Source organism: Salvia splendens, chromosome 4 (assembly GCF_004379255.2).
Source record: "Salvia splendens isolate huo1 chromosome 4, SspV2, whole genome shotgun sequence".
In the NCBI taxonomy this organism is placed as follows: domain Eukaryota; kingdom Viridiplantae; phylum Streptophyta; class Magnoliopsida; order Lamiales; family Lamiaceae; genus Salvia; species Salvia splendens.
Window position 1 is genome coordinate 26,959,472 of NC_056035.1, and position 7,500 is coordinate 26,966,971.

At 33.7% G+C, this 7,500-nt stretch overlaps 1 long non-coding RNA gene across 1 annotated transcript; it reads right to left on the reverse strand.

Annotated features, from left to right (window-relative positions):
* Positions 1-5,611: 5,611 nt before the first annotated feature.
* On the reverse strand, positions 5,612-6,539 carry LOC121800226. The gene is made up of 2 exons (XR_006050456.1): positions 6,264-6,539; positions 5,612-5,805 (listed from the first exon to the last, which is right to left on the reverse strand). It is a non-coding gene; the product is annotated as an uncharacterized LOC121800226 (long non-coding RNA).
* Between the last annotated feature and the right edge of the window lie 961 nt (positions 6,540-7,500).

Consider the following 7,500-nt stretch of genomic DNA (forward strand, 5'->3'; position numbering starts at 1 on the left):
CATCAAAGATTAAAGACAAAATTCAACTTAAATAAATATATAAGGATTTTAATAGCAAAATTAATGCTATATGAATTTCTCATACCTTTAAATCAAATTTGATGTTATCTAGATGAAATAAATTCACCTTCTTCAAAATTAAAGATAAAATTCAACTTTTAAACTAGGAATAGAATTCCAATTAATTATTTCAAACTTTAATAATTGAGGATTTTAGTAGCATGTCAATGCCAAATGAATTTCTCACTTCTTTAATTAAATTGACGTTTTCTAGATGCAATAAAATTCACCTACATCAAATTAAAGACAAAATTCAAAATTTTAAACTAGGAATTGGATTCCAATTAAAATCCATCCAATCATTGGTTATGCAATTTTTCGAAATTTTGAGGTTTTTAAACAATTGAAGAACACCTATGTCTTTTCCTTAGGTATATTTCTAGGAAATAATTCCACAACACACAAATTAAAATAAAGACAATTTCAATTAAACCTTAAAATAAAACATGAAAGTATATTGAGAGAATATTTTTTAAAATTCCATCCAATTATAGAAGAGCCAAAAATTAGATCAATCAAATATAGAATTTCCTATATTATCTAGATGGAAAGAATCCATCAAAATCAACTAATTAACAAATTAAATAAATTATCGAGCTAATTATTCCAATTGGCAATTTTAAAGAAGACAACAAATTCTCTTTAAATTAGAAGCTTGATTTAATCAAATTATTCATTCTAATTTACCACAAGTTATATAATTATTCTAGGTTTAGGATTTTAAACCAAAACTATAAATTACTTGTGCACTAAGAAACGAATTGAAAACGAAGAACGAGACAACGAGACGACGCGACCCAAAACCCTAATTAGAGTTTGGGCCGCAGCTAGCCATAGCAGCAGCGGCTGCCGCCGCGCCTGACCCTCCGTCGCCTCCACTGAAACAGCGCTGCCTTATCTGCCGCTCCCACTGGAGCAGCCGGCTCTGACCAGCAACGAAGACCGCCGCCAGCGCAGCTCCTCGCGGCCTCCGGCGTTCCAGACGCTGCTGTCACTGCAGCGCCACCGCCGTGTCGCTCCCACTGCAGTAGCCGCCTGCTCTCTGTCGCCTGGAATACTGCGGCTGCTGCCCCAACCGAAGTCAGTGCTGCCACTGTCCAACGGAGCTGCTGTTGCTGCCACTGCTGCTGTCCGACGAGGACAGCTCCTCCGCCGTCACCCAAGACGACGCAGTTGTTCGGAGTTGCTGCTGTTCGTCGACGACACAGCTGTCCAAAGTCGAAGCAGTTGCTACCGGAGCTGCTGTCCGTCGCCAACTCTCTGCTTCTGCCCGGATCCGCAACCGTTAGGGCTGCCGGAAGACGTCGCAGATCGCCGCTGCCTCTTCTCACCGGATCTGGATCTCGGATCCCCGATGAAGACAGCCCGGAACGCAAACACACTTAGGTTTTAACCCTTGTATTCATTTAGTCGTTTTCGATTTAATTAACTTGATTCATCGTGGTCGCTTCGCTTGACCGCAATCTTAAATCTTAATTAATCGTTTCTCAATTATAACAATCTTTTATGTCCACACACATATGCACATTTAAATTTCAAGCTTTTTAGCAATTTAAATTGTTCTAGCATATTAAGAACATAAAACTATAGATCTATGAATATTCTTGCGAAAAACTTGAATAAGATTCAAGATTCATAATATTCTTTCATCGATTCAAGTATTCAATTATGGATCACTTTATTTTTTGATTCAAACACATATTCGCTTCAACACATACATATATGTAATCATTCAAACATATAATCTAGTATATATTACTTAAAATATATAGATCTAATGATGTTCATCATAGATCTAGAATATTTTGTAGATCTTAGGATTTAAATCCAATAATCTCAATATTCAATCCTCAATCTAGAACATCATATCATAGATCCGAAAATAAAATCAAGAAAAACATAGACCCAACACATATTATAAACATATAACATGTAATTGCATTATTTTAAAAAATCCCAAGTTTTACACTAATTTTTTGAAAAATTCATATAATCAAATACATAATCAGAGCCTAAAAATTGGCTCTGATACCAATTGTTGGAACTACCGCAGCGGAAGACACGGAAAACAAAGAGGTCCTTACGGATCTATTTAGGTGATTATGCATTCGATTCCAATTTCATGAAATTAAACTAGATCTATAGATTAACACATCAAATAAACACATTAACCTGCAATTTGATGTAGATTCGATTGTTACCTCTTGATCCATCATAGGATTGACGTTGCTAGCTGCACCACCCGGAGATCCTTGATTTATCGACCAAAAATCTTCCATGCTATTCCCATGTCCTTGATTATTCATCTGTGTGGGCGGATCTCTAAGAATCAATAAAAATGATACGAGATCTAGGAAGTCCAAACACAAAACACGAGATTGTCTTGTCCTAATCCTATGAATTAGGATATAACAAGAACAAAATAAGAACCCTATTCTCCCTCGTGCAAAGGAATGAAAACCGAGGCAAAAGAGGGAGAGAGAGAACGCCTATGATGGCGGCTAGGGTTAGGGTTTTAGAGTTGTGAATTGTGTATTGTGTATTCTAGGGTTTCCATCTCTCTCACAATTTATAAGAAGACTTGTTGGGCTAGGATGTGGATCCATGGAATGACTTAGATGTTGGGTTCACTCATTAGATAAATATCTAATTAAATCAAATGACCCATGATTTAATATATTATCAATGGAATATTATTTTGTTCCACTAAAGAATAATATTGCACTCCCATCTAAATCACCATATTACAAATAACTTGGGTCCATTTTATTTTATAATATTTCCCGCGTTTAAGATTATCTTAATCCATCAATTTAATTCTTTTGTCTGCTATGTGACTTGAATTAAATTATTTCTCTAAAGAGTTTTTCTAGTTTGAAACTTTATTTATTTTTCGTGGAATAAAATTCCAACTGTGCAAATTTCTGAATAATAAATTCCTTTTTTCAAACACCTCTTGGGGATTTAATCATACCATATTGGGCACGAGAATTCTATTAAATAATATTTCAATACCTTCATGTTATTCAATTACTACCACCCAAGATATCATGTTTGAGTTACGTACAAACCTTCCCATATTGATAAGTCAAAGTGGCGTCTGATTAAATAAACAATATTGATATTAATTTCATAGACTAGAAAATACTAAAATTTCTGAAATATATTCTTTCAGTAGATAGCAATAAAGAATACATTTCGCATTAGATCCTTTCAATGCTTTACCACACCGGTGTTACTAATCTCTTCTTAGGTAAGAGAGAATTATCACAAACGCCGCAACCATACCAATAGGTAGACAAAGCCTATATAGGTTGTGAATACGTTTTTCTTCTTACTAGATCTGGCCAAGTCCCCTACTGAAAAACTCAGGAGGAATCATCGAATTTCCCTACTTCGACCTTCTTCGTAAGAAGCTTTAGACTTGTTTATTATATTTCAATAAATAAACCATTATATTATATTATTTATTCTCATAATTAGGTAAACAAGTGGACGTGATGTTTCTCGTATACATGCACAAGCTGACTGTACAAACGCTCGAAGCATCTTTTAGTGTACATATCCCAACACTTCATCCACGGCATGCCCCTCTACCTCATTCTCTGGTACAATTTGTTATTGAGAAACAAAACAAAATACCTAACCGCATTGAAAATGCAACAAATAATAAATCAGAAATTATAGGAAAAAAACTATCTTCCTTAAGTATTGCACCGAGCCTTTCGTTTAAAATTCACAACAAAGTTGTTTGAATCTAACCCTCTAGGAAAAAATTCCATAATTAATGATTTCATATAATTTCCATACAAACATAAAACGACGCACAAAACAACATACCGCAAAGGGGTGGCAAATCGTGCGTGTTGTGTCGTTATCGTGTCGACACCGAAACGACACGACACGATAACAACAAACACGAACTCGACCAGTTAAGAAAACTCCAAACACGAACACGAACATGACCCGCTACCCTTAGACACGAACACGACACGAACCCATTAATGACACGAACCACTTCAGGTCAACACGACACGATAACAACACATATATGACACGACACAATAAAGACACTATAATAACACGAAAAATGATAAACCTATTTTCACGCTAATACTAAGTGCTCCATTAGACTAAACCTAATTTAAATTTTAAAATAAATAAAATAATAATAATATTATCATATATTAATATTATTTCTTACCGTGCAACACGAACACGACACGAAATTTTCGTGTCGTTATCGTGTCGACACGATAAGGACACAAACCCAATAAGTTTTGACACATACCCATTATTTTCTTACGGGTTCGTGTCGTGCCAAAAATTGTCAGCCCTAATTACCGCACGATCATGAAAAACGCACTTTAAACTGATGGCATTGGTTTTAGCTCTATGAGTAGCTTTATAAACATGAATGTAATGATTTTTATAGCTAAATTGAAGAAACTTGAGCAAGGTGTGGAATGTAATATTGATTTTTTATAACAAAACAAAAATACCAAGCTTGAGTTTTATAAGATAAGTAGGTAGATGTTGATAGTAAGTCTCCAAATGTCATATTTATGGGCAAAAAGATAAATATTAGACTTTTATAAAAACCCTTCACATTCTCTATTTAGGTAAAGATTAAAATTATGATTATCGGTTGCATATTAATTTGATCACAATTATAATTCATTATATAATTGCATTAGTTACATGAATTCGTTTACAATAATATATATGAAATGTTATGATTAATGACATACACATAATTTCCACATCAATGAAACGGTCGGTCATACACGAATTTTAGTACGCAATTGAAAAACATGCATGTTTATTATACATTTATTAACCATTATCCACAAATTAAGGTAATTTATGATTGAAAGGTGGCGGTTACATAATTTTTTAGTCAAGTTAGAAACGTTATGTAGAAATTATGCATGATTCTTATTTCATGTCTAATAAATATTTAAAATTCTGCCTAAATTTCATATATATTCAAAATCCAGCCCAAAACTCGCCTTTTATATGTTGATAGATAGATTATAGATTATTATAGATTAAGGAAACTAAACTACTTGGGAAATAAAGGAAAACTCATTAAGAAGTTAACTAAGAGATAGATAATCAAGTACGAGATTAAAATAAAAATAATTAATCATAAGATTAATTATATAACCGAAATCTAACTATTCAACTAGTTGCAAACAACAATTCTCAACATTTGAAATCCTTGAGCTCATACTTTAATTAAATTCAAGTAACATAAAAAGGCTAATGATTTCCATTCATTTACTTTTCAACAACTGTGGGGGATCTTCTGCTGTGGTTTTTAACTACAACACCCCATGTTGTGTCAAAATGCAGAACAGGTTAAACTGAAGCAAGCATTTCATAAATTATTCATTTAATCCTCCACCTCCACCTCCACCTCCACCGCCGCCCATCTTTTATTCTATTAATCCATTTACATATTGTTTTGATTCTATATAGCTTATGTGTTCTGCTAAATTCTTTTATTCTTTATTAATATTGAAAGGAAATGAGCTAGAATCATACATTAAAAGGAAAGGAAATGGGCTAAAATTAGATTAATATGGGTTAAGTAATTATAGTTGATTTACAATTATATTAGTCCATAAGCCCAACAATCATGGAACCCTAGTGAGAAAATACGTAAATAGAGACCTAGCATTCTTTTACGGAGCAATTGTACCAGGATAATTCCTTCATCGGACTGGATTGCACGTGGACCTAGATAGTAGTGGATTCAACTTGCAGGATTCAATCGTAGAAGAAAACAACACAACAAGTAAGATGATTTAGCTCCGTTGTGTTTTACATGCTCAACTTGCAATATGATTATGAATTAACATCTGTTATTCTTGTATGCAATTTTTGCTTCGCTCATTACATGAATACAACAATTACTAACAATGGTATCAGAGCTTAGGGCTCGATTCATAATTATTTTGTTTGCGAATTATTTGTGGATTATTTGTGATAATGTAATTGGGATAATTTTGAATTATTTTAGATTTCAAGTTGGAAATTTGAAATTAGATTTCAATCAGAATTTGCGAAAACCTTTCTTAAAACCAAAAGTAAAATTGATGTTTTAAAATCAAAATTTGTTTTTGAAGCAAAACGGGTTTCGGATTATGAAAGAAAATAATGGATTTTAGAAATCCACCTATCTCCATCAAACTCACTGGGAATTGAATCGCCGGCGAAGGCGCGTGCAGCGAGGGGCAGAGAAGGCATGGCGCTTGGCGTCAGTGGAAGCACGAGGCTCGACCATCTTTCGGACGAGTCTGGCTGCTCCTTAGAGGCGGCGGTTGGTTTTCTGTTACAAGAAAGTCGGAGGCTGTGGTTGTTCATCATCTTGACTCTTGGAGGAGAAGATGAATTAATGACAGCTGATGGTGGGGAGTAATGGTTAGGTTACGTTACTTTTGGAAATTGGGCTTTGCAAATATACTTTTGGAACTGGGCCTATAATTAAAGAAATGGTTGGGCCCAATTTTCTCTTCCATATGTAACTTAATAATTCCAGTTACATGAAATAATTCATTAGTTAGACTACTGAACTATAGTTTCAGTTATATATTTATTAATTGGATTGATAAATTTATTTCAATATTAATTTTGAATTAGTATAATTTATTAAATCCACATTTAATTAGAAAATAAAATTTGATTTTATTTGTTGAGCATTATTTGATATTCTATGTGATAAGTATGCTATTTGATTTATGCTTATTTATTTTAACTATAGTAGTTAGAGACCGTGTTATATTATGTCTGGGTAGGCGGCGCCCAGTATGTGTAGTCCGTGTTATATAATGTCTGGGTAGGCGGCGTCTGGGTAGGCGGCGCCCAGTAATTGTTTGAAATTTAATATTAGATATTATATTTACAAAACTAGTATCACACTTTTCCCCATAAAATATAAGACTTATTTTTGAAACAAACGCATCGTTCATCATAATTGTTTGATGTTCCTAGCCTTTTCGACCACGAGTTTTACGCCAAAGTGTTTACTCTAAATCTACAAGGCCTAGGCTCATTCATAGATGCATGGTTGGCATCATGTGATGGGGTTGACTTGCTTAAATTGTTTAGTGACGCCAAAGCGACCAAAATAGTTTATGGATGCATATTAATTGGATTAATAAACCAAGAATTGCAAAATAGTTGTTGCAATTGGCTTGGAGGTCTACCTTGTGATATTATTGTAGTGATCAGCCAAAACAGGGGCTGCAATAATATAGACTTGGATCTTGAACCACTAAAATTTATATTTGTTATAAATCGTATTTTATGTATGGGGGACATAATATATGTTAAAATTAGTGGGAGCTAATCAATACAATAAACCTTTGTTTGATTAGTGATACAAATGTGATATTTATATGCTTTTCTGATTTGCTTTCATTTTATTTTCTG